At 39.1% G+C, this 14,548-nt stretch overlaps 1 protein-coding gene across 14 annotated transcripts in view; it reads left to right on the forward strand.

The window, feature by feature from the left end:
* The window catches only part of ATP2B2 (ATPase plasma membrane Ca2+ transporting 2), a 372,922-nt gene that overhangs the window by 91,172 nt on the left and 267,202 nt on the right, over window positions 1-14,548 (forward strand). For all 14 annotated transcript variants that reach the window (XR_014561209.1, XM_083726734.1, XM_083726721.1 and 11 more), the window contains exon 2: window positions 6,580-6,632. The gene's annotated coding sequence lies outside the window, so the exon portion shown is untranslated. The remainder of the gene's footprint in view (window positions 1-6,579; window positions 6,633-14,548) is intronic.

Consider the following 14,548-nt stretch of genomic DNA (forward strand, 5'->3'; position numbering starts at 1 on the left):
TTTGGAAAGGCAAAATGGAGAAGTTGTGGCGTAATGAGAATTGAGTCCTTGAAGGAGGGGCAATGTTGAAGAGGATTGATTGATTATAACATGAAGGAAAGGATGAATGTAAACAAATATTTCACACAGAAAACTACAGGATATAAATTCCTATTGCAAGTTAATGTATATGTCTTTGTTAAATACGAACAAAAGTCATCACACCAGTGGCTGCTAAAATAAAGGATTAAGATCGGAATTGTTGTATTTGGAATAATTAAGGGAATTGGAGCAGGACCAAGGAATAACATCAACTCCTGATAACTGGAAAACGGGAAGTCATCCAAAAATGTTGAATTCGGAACTGATTAATTGGCTCTTTTGATTGTATTATGATTTGGGATGATTAGGTATTGTATTAATGTGGCCTCCATTGGACTGTTATTAATGAAAATCTAATAAAAGTTACTTAAAAAAATAAAACAGACTGTTCCTTAGTGGCAATACCTCCTTGTTGAGAACTTCAGATTCTTAAAGGGACAAACCACTGGTCTAAAGATAGGCATTCCTCCCCCATTCCCTAGCCTTCCATTTGGTGCATGTTCTGTGCCACTGTATCAGTGAAGTAATGTGGGAGGCACAAGACCCAGAGGGTCCTGGCTCTGGTTTTGTAGGCCTGGTGGTATGGAAGGCTGTTCTGTGAGCTCTTGTTTGAAAGTCTCAGGAACAGTGGTCTCCTGGGCTCCAGCAACGAGCTCAAGGCATGAGAGCAGAGAAATAATTCACAACCTGCACTGCTGCAATTTAATCTTACTCATAGATTTGAACAGTCATACCATTTTATTGTTAGAGTCAAGAGGCGGCTGTTGTATGATGATTAGTTCACTGAAACAAGCAAAAATAAATAAATAAATACTTTAAATACTTTTCAAAATTTCATTGGAAATGCCAGGCAAAACTGCGTCTCTACTCAGTTTTTTGTTCCTTAGTTTGGAAGGTTCTAGATATTTGTAGTTTCTTTCAGTGGATGGGATTTGTTAGACCTGCCTTTTACATGAACAGATAATAATAATAATACTTGTTTCTGAAGTTTGACCTGCAAGATACAAAAAGGTAGCAGTCTGCAAATATATAGGTATTGTGCAACTACTGTTTTTGTTGTGTATTGGTTTGCAGTGCTTTCTATGCCTGGATACTTTGTGATGAATAACAAACATCAGCAGTGCAGATTTAGAAAAGTTCTTGCCAAGACTATGCAGCAAATACTCTTGGCAACTTCTGCTGCAGGGATAGTATTAGCACTGAAAAGGAAAATAGCACAGATTGAAAAGCCAGTAAGCATCCTTCATTAGAATTTTTTGACTTTACATGTAGATGAATGGTACCAAACTGGTGAAATTTCAGTTGTTTGGTGTAACTTGTGCTTCAGAATTCTGAAATTAGAGTTCTTTCTTTTTCTTTTTCTTTTTAAACCTGATAAAGAAACATGTAACATGCTGAAGCTTGATTTTCGTTTTGATAAAACTACGGTTTGGTGTTAAATAGAGGCAGAATAGTAGGATCCCATGACTAATTAATAGGAACAAAGATCTAGCAGCACTTTTGACACCTTTAAAGGGTATAGAATACAGTGAGTGTCCCCCTCAAATGAGCAAAATTGGTCAGGTGAAAAATGCAAGATGGCAGTCATAAATAATTATTTTAATTCATTTTCCCATCTCCTTTGCATTCAGTTATAATATAATGCTGGAAGTTACTATTGTCTATAGCTGCAACCACTAGAAAATCACCAGTAAGTTCTTGTGGACATATCTTTAAATGTCATGTTGTTGTTTAGTCGTTTAGTCGTGTCCGACTCTTTGTGACCCCATGGAACAGAGCACACCAGGCACTCCTGTCTTCTTTAAATGTCATACTTGCCCATGAACATAGTTGCCCATGCATTTTGAGGCCGTCTTGGTAGCTCATCCCAGATTTATTGTTTCTGTAATCTGCAACTCCTGGTCAGTCCATGGAAAATCACTCATATAGCAGCCTGAAAATATGTTTGCTTCCCAGTGGTGAATAAAACCATTAGTGATATCAGTACTATAATCTGTGCTTCCTCACAGCCATGGTATTTATACATAGATAGACTATTTACATAGAGTTATATAGTATTTCTAACACCTATTACCTTATTATCTAACATGCCAGATTTCCTTGCTTCCTACACAGAATTTTGCCTTAAGGCTGTCCACTCAGACTGTTGCTAACCAACGTTTTACTTACTTTGTGTTTGTTCAACAGTGCCAGCTCATATTTCTGGATATATGTCCTGAGAGAGAGAGAGAGAGAGAGAGAGAGAGAGAGAGAGAGAGAGAGCTGTTTTTCCTAACAACCCCCTTGACTCATGTAATAGAATGAGGAAACTTGGCACTTACAGCTTTTCAAATTCATCACCTGATGAGATGTGACAGTAGATGCGCCATAGCCTCCGAGAGGCCTCTACTGGCATCCCTTTTGACATATTGCAGTAACATGGCAGCTGTCAGCTTTGTTTTATAATGCTATAATTACTAATACTAGAATCCTAAACATTTTTATTAAAAGAATAGAAGTAAACATTTTCTATTAGGATCACACAGTGCTGAACAAAGCAGTACAGCCTTTTTAAAATGCAGCAACAACCAAACCCCGATGCAATAAATTCTTGAAAATTAAAATGAGAATTCACTATGCAGGTTGCTCTTCCACTGCCACTGGAATGAAGATTGAGTGGGGTGGAAGGTGGGGGAGAAGGTAGGGCACAGCATCTCATGGTAAAAGGTAAAGAACCCCCAGATGGTTAAGTCCAGTCAAAGGTGGCTATGGGGTATGGAGCTCATCTCGCTTTTCAGGCCAAGGAAGCCACAGACAGCTTTCTGGGTCATGTGGCCAGCATAACTAAACTGCTTCTGGTGTAATAGAACATGACAGAAGCCAGAGCATACAGAAATGCCATTACCATCCTGCCTCATCGGTACCTATTTATCTACTTGCACTGGTATGTTTTTGATCTGCTAGGTTGGCAGAAGCTGGGACAGAGCAACAGGAGCTCACCCCATCACGTGGATTCGAACTAACAACCTTCCGATCAACAAGTCCAAGAGGCTCAGTGGTATAGACCACAGCGCCACCCCACCCGCATCCCTAGCATCTCATGATCCTTAGAGCATTGGACAATTCCAAAAGCCTTTATGTGTCCTTCTATAGCCCAGGCTCCCTGACCAGCAAGGCCCTAGAGCTAGCCAAAAATCAGAGAGTTTCCAGATTTCCTTGATTGTAGCAAGGATCCCAGGAGACTCTGGTTGCAGGAAAGCCTAGTGCCAGGATTTCTACTTAATTTGTGGAACAGAGAAGATTGGGAATAGTACCTTTTCTCAATGCCCATATGGAAACAGAAGCACTGAAACATTCCTGTGTTTCTTTGCCTTTGAATGCTTCAGGACTTGGTTCTTTTTATTTATGACCTGGTGCAGAGAGATGCAACTGACATCTTGTTGAGGCCCACCAACTTTGGGTTTTGGTCCCACCCACTTTGCACTGTTCAGGCCCTACACATTTTCTTGGGGGGGGGGGGCTCCCCACCCCTACATAAAACAGCAGATCGACAAAGTGAGCCAATGACAAAAAAACCATTAAGCCATCAGCAATTAAAAGAGAGAGACCGAGAGCTGCTACCAAGGTAGTGTTTAAATCAGGCCCTTTCCACTTAGTAATTTTCTGTGTGGAACCATTACTCAGTTTCTTTATTAAGGGTATATGCAGATTCATTTCAAGAGTTTTAGAAGATTTTCTCAGAACATAATTTATTTTCTATTTGAAACATCAGAGCTGACAGAAATATTGTTCCAATATTGACTGTGTATATAGCAGTATTTTTCTATGCCTGCAGGATAATAAACAAAGCAAGTTATTTCACACTCCCAGCTTGGCATTTGGATATTTATGTATATTGGAGAAAGTTATTCTCTTGGTAACAGCACCTTGAGTATATTTTAGGAATTATAAGTACATTTATGCTTACACATTTTTTTCTTTGGCTGTTGGGTGTAGAGCTAAAAAGAACTGAAATAACAAGACAGCAGCATTATCAGTATGGCAGGATTTAATATTGTACAATTGAAAAACTGAGATTGGAAACATTTTGTAGCTCATATTCAAAAGTGTTTAAGGGGTTCTTAATGATTGTGGCTCTTTTAGTATTGAAAATAAATGACCTGACACAGCAATGCAGATGTTTGAATAAAGTGTAGTTGTTTTAAAAATGGTCTAAGTGAAGTAGCTTTCATAACGTTCCATGCACCTCATTTTAGCATTTTAGTATTTTACAGTCAGAACAAAAACATTTTTAAACAACAACAACAACACCACACATTTAAAATAAGTTTAATAGGTAGTTTTCTATCTGAAAAGGATGAAGACATGGCATTTATTCCAATAAACTCAAGGAGACCCACATTCAAGCCAACAAAGACAGAAAAGAGGAGTGGAAGATCTAAGGTCAAATTAAAATTTGCAAAAAGCAGAAACTGCAGAAAGCAGTCCTAACCATTAAAACTGGAGCAGGCTGCCAAAGCTTGGTGGTAAACTGGCAGAAGTAAATTTCAGCTTAGAAGCAAGATGGGACAAGCCTGGAAAGAACCAGCAGAATGGCCTTCTTATAGGGCTCAAGACCCTCTTAGCAAATATGTGTGTTTGTGTACAGAGGTTATTCTTTGTTCCCCACAGCTGCCCAGAGCTGAGAATGCACTTTCTTGTAGAGGCTCAAATTTGCATATTCTAAACAACACTGGGAAAACAATTCACATATGTATGTGCTGCTGCTTGTTTAAGAATTTGTGAAGGATATTTGAAGTGTTAAGGATTGATCATCTGTCCAGCTGCTCACAGTGCTATGCAGGTGAGGGCCTCTGGCAGATGTCAACTCATCAGGGCTGCTGGCGGATGCATGAGTTGTCATCGTTCTGTGTGATGTAGGAATCAGGCTTTAGTGTGCTAGCACATACCCTTTGGAACTCCTTTCTGTTATGTATCAGACAGACACTTTCAATACTGCCTTTCTGCTGTCTATTGAAGACCTTCCTTTTTCAACAAGCCTTCAACAAGTTCTCTCTCTCTCTCTCTCTGAGCTGTTATTTTACCAAACATTGAACAGAGAAGGTAGAAATAAGTTTTTGGTTTGTCAGTTTTCCATTTCAGTATAATCAGTCTTCCTCTGCTCTAAATCGTCAATCAGCGATTATTCCTTCTGCTCCCATAATCAGGCTATTTGTATGCTGATCATTTGTCTCTACAGCAACTCACTATCATATTGCAATGCACTGCTGCTATTTTGAGATGGTGCCCAAATCATCATATTTATAGTTTATCTTTTAGGTGTTATGCCATAATTTTACTTGGAATTATGTAAATCCACATAGTCAGCAAAACCATCTGAAAAAGGAAATCAATAAGTTTTGTTTTCTCCTGCAAGGTGTCTGATCACCAACACGTGCCTAATTATTCATGCTTTCTGCCAACTGTCATTAGGTGCTGAAAGGCATTCTGAATGTCTGCAACCAAAGGTTTAAATGGTCTAATCTTAACAACTGAAGCGCAACAAATTTTCACTGGCTATTTTTTTAAAATGACAACAATTTTTTTTTATTAACTCAGTTTAGATTAAATGTTACTTGAAACCAGAAAATAAACTGAAATAGCAGTAACTTTCCAATGCTTTAGAAATAGGATGTATTGTATTGTACAGGTAGTGACTCTTGCAAACCTACGTCCTTTTTAAAGTGAAGTACTGTGGTATAACGGGACACGGGTGGCGCTGTGGGTTAAACCACAGAGCCTAGGACTTGCCGATCAAAAGGTCAGCAGTTCAAAAATCTGTGACGGTGTGAGCTCCCGTTGCTCAGTCCCTGCTCCTGCCAACCTAGCAGTTCGAAAGCACATCAAAGTGCAAGTAGATACATAGGTACCGCTCCAGCGGGAAGGTAAATGGCATTTCTGTGCTCTGCTCTGGTTCGCCAGAAGTGGCTTAGTCATGCTGGCTACATGACCCAGAAGCTGTACGCCGGCTCCCTCGGCCAATAAAGCGAGATGAGCACCGCAACTCCAGAGTCGGTCACGACTGGACCTTATGGTCAGGGGTCCCTTTACCTTTACCTTACTGTGGTATAACAGCTCTAGGTAATGCTGCACAAACAACATTTTACTTCCACAGTGGGACTTCCTCCTCCCTCCATGCACTCCCAAATTTGCTCCAGAGTATCCCCTAACTCAATCTTGTGTTGCTTATGACATGAGAAAGAATGGGACAGAGTGAAATCCAGGAAAACTCAGTGTGAGGCAGATTTTCCAAATACTGGGGTTGGGGGAAGCTCATGATATTCAAGATTTCAGTATCTGTGCTCTATAACTGAAAAATATTTCTAGATCTTTGACCTAGATACATTTGAAGGCTGTTCTTGTTATTGCTGCTGCTTCCAATATGTTTCCTGAATTTTCTTTGCTATGAAACTTGCAGTGTTAAAATAGCAATTTGTCATTATCAGAGACTACAACTTGTTTGTTTATATTTTACTTTAGGACCCACATACCATTGTATGAATACCAGGCAACCATTAGATTACATGCTTATGGTAAGTTTTCTATTTCTTCAGCATGCTTCATGGCCTTGATGTCATTGCTTACATTCATTAATTATGCTCATTATGCTCATTGAGTGCAGTTTATCATTTAAATAATCCCTCGAAACCACTTGAAGAATATCTGAGACTGATACTTCCCAGCTTAAGTACATCCAATTAAGTATATCTTGGTGCTTTTTTTGGCTGTAGTACCATATATTTGGAATGCCATTGCCAGAGAGGAGCTTCTCTGATGCCACCTTGGATATGTTTTTCTGTCCTTTTGTTGTTTTAATTGCTTTGAATGTTGCATTCTATTGCATTCTTTTCATCCTGTTAGCTCATGCTGAATGCTGAACAACCAATTTAATTAATAAAAAAGTTATTCTTGTGTTGCTGCAATGTTCAAGTTCAAAAACATATTAAATGTGCATTATTAGTATACTGATATAATAAACTGCCTTGACATGGGAGTGGGGCCTAAACCAATCTGTTTCATACACAGTTTATGCACACAAAGGAGTCTCATAGGCTTAATAGAGCTGTTTACCACCCACCCCCCATGCTTGCACACAGGTCACTCTGCTTTATCTCTCTCCCCCACCTTTGTGAGTGCAATGAAGCAGTGCAAAGGATCATTAAGGGGAACAAGAGATCGGGGGGGGGGGGACACTTCCACATGGCAGCTTACTGTGAACAGTGCTGCTGTAAAATGCAAATTTCATGTAGTGTTTACCGGTATATGACATTACCTTCATCAAAAATGTTGATGCCCAATACAGTGGCACCTCAGATTAAGAACTTAATTCGTTCCAGAGGTCCGTTCTTAACCTGAAACTGTTCTTAACCTGAAGCACCACTTTAGCTAATGGGGCCTCCTGCTGCTGCCATGCCGCTAGAACATGATTTCTGTTCTCATCCTGAAGCAAAGTTCTTAACCCGAGGTACTATTTCTGGGTTAGCAGAGTCTGTAACCTGAAGCGTCTATAACCTGAAGCGTCTATAACCTGAACTCGAGGTACCACTGTATTCTTTTTTTCAATGTGATCCCAATTTACCATTTTTGTGCAAAATCCAATAACTAAAAAAACTGAAACCATGTGGAAATGGTAAATCCAGATTAAATGGGGAAGAAAAGTATGGAATCATGATTATCATTATTATATTTACAAGATGTCAATTGCAAAGAAGTGTGGAGCCAGCATATGATGAAATTGTACAATGGAAGCATGAGATGCACTTTGGTGGGGAGGGAATTCCACAATTTAGGGGCTGCCATGGAGAATGCCCTGTCCCCGGTCACTACCCCAGAACCTCTGAGGTGGTGGAACTACCAAGAGGGCTCCAAAGGGTGTAGCGTGGTTAGCCAGTGCCTAGGGCATGCACACACTGGGGGTGCAGGGTGCAGAGGGTGAATGGAGCATGACATGAATCTGTATCTGGTTAAATTTATTACTGGAATAGGAGAGACTGAACATCTTTTAACAGCTACTGAGCCCTTTTCAATAAATAGAAATAACATTTATACTTAATATTGCAGGTTATATAGACACATGCAGTCAGTGTGTGTGTGTGTGTGTGTGTGTGTGTGTGTGTGTAAAAATTAAATCAGTAACCCTTTTAAAAATAGCACTGAAAACACTGAAAACAATTTAAAAGCAAGCACGTGCGTGCGCACTCCCCCCCAAAGTACAACACCCAGCCTCTGAAGATTGCCCCAATAGCCAGTTAGTGGCCAAAGCCCTGCCTTAACAAAAAAATATTTGTGTTAGGAAAAGGAAAGCAGAGAAAAGGTCATCTTAGTTTCCTGTGAAAGGCAGTTCCACAATCTGGGGCAGCCACTATGCTCACTGTCCTCTCCAGATGTGCCTTTGAAGGTGGTGGGGCCAAAGCCCACCTGAAGATCTCAAAGCCTGGGTAGGCTCATATAGCCTGGACCCAAATCTTCAAATCTTCAAATAACCTGGACCTGAGCCATATATGGTTTAATATGTCATAACCAGCACTTTGATTTCTGCCCAGAAAGGGACCAGTAGCCAGTGGAGCTGTTGTAATAAAGACCTGTTCTTCTAGTAACCAGCTCCAGTCAGCAATTTGTTCATTCAATGCAAGCATTTCAGCTTGCCAGATGGAATGATTCGCCATCTCCTGCCCCTTATGTGCTATTCTGGGCTTTTTTGGGGGTGGGGCAGCGTGGGTATGCAGTGGAAGGTGAGGAGGGAAAGCCCCATTGTGCTAGTGGAAGTCCTTATGTGGGCTTCTACCAATGGGCCTTGTTAGTTTAATTTGGCCCATGGCTTTTACTGGAAGATGCACAGCGGACAAGCAGAAATTCATTTGCCATATAAATTGTGAGTTGACTTTTGGCATCTAAGAATAAAACAATATTGTGCCCTTTATCACATTGAATAATTGGACTGCTGCAATGTCATCTTCTTTCCTTTACTGGTGTGATGAATTTGTGCCAGAGTGCTGGCCAGGAATAGCAACCCTATATATGCTAGTCATTGACCTCTTTCTGTGAAGATTGTAGACAGTAAACAGCTTTTCCTGGATGACAGGATAAGGATTGCTAGGATTGGGGAGGGGCAAGGGGAAGGCCAAGGTTTTAAGGCCAGCCGTGATCTTTTAATCTTCTTCACTGGTTCACTTTAAGTTCAGTCAGCCATTGGAAACTCCACATGAGACTGTCAGGGTAATTAATAGACTTATTTAGTGAAATTCCTTGATGTACTTTCCATTGGCCCATTTAGGTAGGAAGACACAACACCGAATCACACCATTTCCATTAGCAGCTAGAGGCAGTAATATTATAACAAAAAATATTACACTAGGTTATGCTTTATTTATATGCCATCTTTTGTCCCAAAGGCCCCCAAAGGGATGAAAGGCTTATTAATACAAAATAAATATGCACTAAATGCACAATAAACAAAACAATCAAAACAATATAAATGAGTAAAGTCATAAAATAGCCAGTAACCATGCAGCTTTGTATTAGGAATGCCAGTTAATCCTTTGGAAAACAGACAAACAAAACAACAACAACCTACAAATCAAGCCACACTTATTTCTTACCTCCCTCCTGTTGGTCACTGGCAGGGACAGGTTCCACCAACAGGTTCTTACCCTGGGACAGAAACAATTTTTCTCTCCCACTGCAGCCAACCATTTGTGGAAGTGCATGCCTTCTGAGAAAATAATATACTAAGGAAAGTTAGGTTGTTGTAGATAAAGGGAATTTATTGGGTTTCTTTGATATGTTGATTCCATGACTAGATTCCAGCTAAAGTGGACCAAGGTGGGAGAAGCAGCAAGTCCTCAGAGGGAAGCCAGGAGATGGACGATTGTTCAGCTAGGCACTCTCAGTTCACAAAAGAGTTTAGAAAGAAGGAGAAAAATAAAAACAGGTTTTCAGAATAAGAGCCAGTGCTTTGTTTCTAAAAAAAAGTGTTTTGGGGCACTCTCATTTTCCTGCTCATATTGAAATACTGCCCCTCAGTGAGGCCAAACTTAGATTCACAAAATGTTTAGGGGTATGCGTCCCCCTGCGTCCCCCCAGAAAAAAAGCACTGATAAGAGCTATAAATAGCAAGCAATGAGAACAAAGGATAACAGAAAGGAATTAAAAATTGATTCTTCATGAAAGACAAGAGGAAAATGTTAACATGTCACCCTCTGCTCCAACCTGGTGCCCTTTAGATGTGGTTCAACAACAATTCAGAGAGCCCTAGCTGATCAGGCCTCTGTGAAAGGTCAACCAGGTCGATACAATTAGTTTTAGTCAGTTTTTGCTATAAAAAAATGGTGGCATTCTCAATGTTTTTCTTATGCAGGTCATTTTTGGGATGTAAGAAGCAAGAGGCAATAATCCTGCCAGCTTAATTCATGCTTGTCTTCTTCATTTCCAAGACTGGAATGCAGAACCAAATAAACTTTACTAGGCTATTATTCAGACTGAGACTGAAGGGATAATTCATTTTATCTTGCCAATTTGTCTGTAATAGTTTTTAAAAGGAGAAAAAAAATTCAACTAAAAAGCAGTATTAGGTGCCTGGCAAAGAAAACACTATTTTGCTCAAAGGCAATTCTAAACCAGAGAATTAGTTTTCTGCATAATCAGATCACAATAGTTGAAAGCATTGTTCTCCTCCTCATTACATTTCACAAATTATGATGCCAAGGACACATGCTCCTGAGTCATTTCAGGGGAGTTCCAGTGGCTGAGATCCAACAAAACATGGTGGTGTGGAAGCAGATCACACTCAAGGTTGTAGGTTTCCTACAAATTTCTACTGTGGCTGTTCTTCAGTGTTGAAGAGACAAGCTGCATTGCAAAATGCGAAGTAGTATACTTCAACAATGTGAAATGCTGTTTGTAATTATCTATGCATGGGTATAGCTTTGTTGGCTTCTAGAAATTACCAATCATAAGGCTGCATATTTAAATTCTAACCATCTTCCACACAGTGGAGGAATGCAAACTTGTGTGTATTTATTGTTCACTATGGGTAGTGGTGGTTTTTTTTTGAAAACTCAGCAAATTTTTGTTTTCCAACATTTTCAGTCAGTGGATAGAAACTTAGAATGTTATTTTGGATTTAACAAAACAAAAACTGGGAGCATATTTACCAAATGTTACTGGTAAATGGTTGGCAGTAGGTCATTAAGGTAAACTGATGCCGCTAAACAAGAACCTCCAAGAATTGTGTGATATCCCCAAAATTAGGGGCATACTTCTGGTCTGTGTTTTATGTGTTCTAGTCTAGGTTTTATATAAAGCTCAAGGGCCCTGGAGACCAGACTGAAGTAGTTGAAGTAAAAGACTTCTGGTGAGCATTTTCTCATGTCTAATATGTTTTTGAGATAGGGCTGCCGTACATCCGAAATTTCTTGGATATTACTGGGATTTCAAAGGCGGAATTGACATCTGGGGGGAATTTCCAAAATTTGTCCTGGATCTTAGGCAAGTCAATTGAATAAAGCCCAACAACCTTCGGGGTGTCATGGTTTTTACTTTTTGAACTTTAGCAACCCTAGTTTGAGATTGTTCGGATTAAAGTGGTTTGGACACTGTCCTTCATGAAAAGAATGCAAAACCTCCAATAATGATGGGAAATGTTTATTTATAATTCAATATGACCAACATTTGTGCTGTGAGCTTCAATACAGTTCAACACAAATTTGTATGATCATTCTTTTTTTTTTTAACCAGTAACAAAGGTTACTTGCCCCTTCAAAAATCCCAAATATTAAAGGAAACCAAACAGCAACAACATCCCCTTCTCTATCACTGGATACAGTAATGTACTATTAATTACCAAACCCTAGTAGATAACCAGTTGCAAGAGAGGTGGTTCTGATAAAAGACACCACTTTATTATGGGTTTATAGTCTGTTCTCTGAGTATACAGCAGCAACAACTGTGAATACCAAACTGGATGGCTCTGAAAGGAAATAGAAGTATTAGTTGTCATTTTAACATCTCATTAATTTTAATAGATTTGTTATTTTCCAAACCTGACCAGGTGTTATAATTCATCTTCCGAATTATGATTTATGGAATTAGTAGATTCTCATTATCCAAAGTCATTTCCTTTACTTTTAATTTGCTGTAATGTAATTTCAATTAGGTGTAGTCTTGAAAAACTGACTGCAATTTATGTGTCTGATGTAGGAAAACAATAAAACATACTTCCCCTCCATAATATAACAATTAAGGCTTGCCATTGTTTCATGACTTGGCTTAAAATTAGACATGTTGCACAGGGCCACTATTTTGTTAGGGTTATCTTAAAGTTATTATTATTATTTTATTGTTGTTGTTAATTTTATTATTGCATATTTAAATCACCCTTCATCTATTTAGATCCCATGTTTGTTTATAAAACAATGAAATAAAATGAAATAAAAGCAAGTATATCACAAAACAAATAATGAAACATATTGGGACAGAGTCTACTAAATAGTTGTGCTAGGAGGAGCCATTACAGTGAGCACTGCTAGTGTGACAGGGCTTGCCCCATCCTCCCCCCATGACTCCCCCCCCCCCAAATTGGCTCAGGATGGTTGGGAGTACCTTGAGAACAGTGTGCAGAGGGAGGGGAGGGGAGATTGTGCAGTGCACTGATGGAATTCCACCCAAACAAATCAAATCAAATAACATATAGTCATAACCAGTATCAGCACAGCAGTGACAGCATACTGGTTGTTGCCCTCCAGCAAACCTTAAACTCTCAAAGGCCTGAAGGAAAAGATGCTTCAGGAATATAAGGCTTATATATGCTTCAGGAATATAAGGCTTATTATATATTCAGGGAGCTGCCTCACACCTTATGGCAATGACTGTGGTAATAATTAATAATGCATTTCCTGATTTTTGGTAAACGATAAGAGATGGTTGTGTATCTGTGCTGATTTAAACGTACAAAGGATATTGTAAAGGTTGGGATAGCTCTTCTGATTTCCTCCCAGTGCAAATAGCAGCATTAGAAGAGAAATTTTTCCTAGATGTTCAGGGGAATTGGAAAGGGTAAAATTTCTCATATGCACTACAGTGATTGTGATCATTATTTGTCTCCAGCTGATACTGTTTCCATTTATTTTAAAATGTGTATTAAATACAAAGTTGTATTTAAAGTTTCAAAGTTGCATTTAATATCATGTGTGCTACCTCCCACCCAGTGTTGTGACTCTACTTCCTATCAGCCCCAGAGAAATTGATTGGAATGATATGCCCTTCATGAAATAGCAATTACACAATTGACTTTTAAAAAGAAAATAACAAGCATAGGGGTCCAGTCTGAATTTGTTTTCCGCTGCAGTCACACTCTAGTTCAGCTCTCTGTGCTTGCTTTCTGTTTTTAAAAAAATCGTTCACACAACTATGTATAGTCTACTTAGCCTCTTAAGTTAAGAAAGTGGTCAAAACCAGTGTGAACAATCAAAAAGTCTTCTATGGCAACCACAATGGGAATATGAATGGTGCTTTATTTATATGCAAAGTAGGAATTCAACACAAAAAGAGAGTTTTCTGAATGTGACACACTGCATATGTATTATGAATATATATGAAAGCAAGCTGAAAGAGTTATTGGAGCATTATAGAATTAATACCTACTTTATTTTAAAAAATAAATGGCAGCTTGTCAGAATGTTAACCAGATAGTTAGGACCATATGGTCCCTTCAGATCTCACAGCATAGAGGAATCTTAACAGGCCACATACCATCAAGAAACATTGTGGGAGGGAAGCAAGGTCAGGTGAGCAGATGGAAAGCCAAAACGTCTGTGAGGTGACCCTCAACTGCTTGTGTCTCAGTTTCTCCACTTTATCTACAGAATAGCCAAGCAACACAGGCAGAAGAGAGAAGCCTACTTTTAGTTTTTAAAGGCACATATTCCCTTTAGGCATCTACTTAAAGAGGGTTTAACCTGTTTTTAGAACAAGATTTTTTTCTCCTTTACTTGACTGATGAACAAATTTATTTAGAAGTAACTTTGCTGGGAGTCTGCTAATACCGAACTCTGGCTTTTTCTTGAGCAAACCAGTTGGCTAAAGGAATATGAGGGGATAGCTATTGCTAATAGTTATCTTCTAGTCTTCCTTTCCCTGTGCCAATTTTTTTTTACTTATATATTTTTAAAAATATTTATTATGGATGGCAGTTTGGAAAATAAATTAAATAAATGGTGTTAGGATTATGAATTCTTGCACCTGAAACTATTCACACAGTGTTCCCAATGATGGAAGGAGACAAATTTGCCAATTCTATCCCTCCCCTAGGCAACTTTCTGTACACCCCAAGGATGATGTGGCCTCCAGTCCTCAACGTCTGGAACATTGCAACCTAGTTCTTTCTGTAGATCCTTTGAACTATCAGTAATAATATTGTTACTGCCATCTCTGAGCAATTAGAGATTCCAAG

The sequence above is a fragment of the Podarcis gaigeae genome, assembly GCF_964106915.1.
Source record: "Podarcis gaigeae genome assembly, chromosome: 2".
Lineage (NCBI taxonomy): Eukaryota > Metazoa > Chordata > Lepidosauria > Squamata > Lacertidae > Podarcis > Podarcis gaigeae.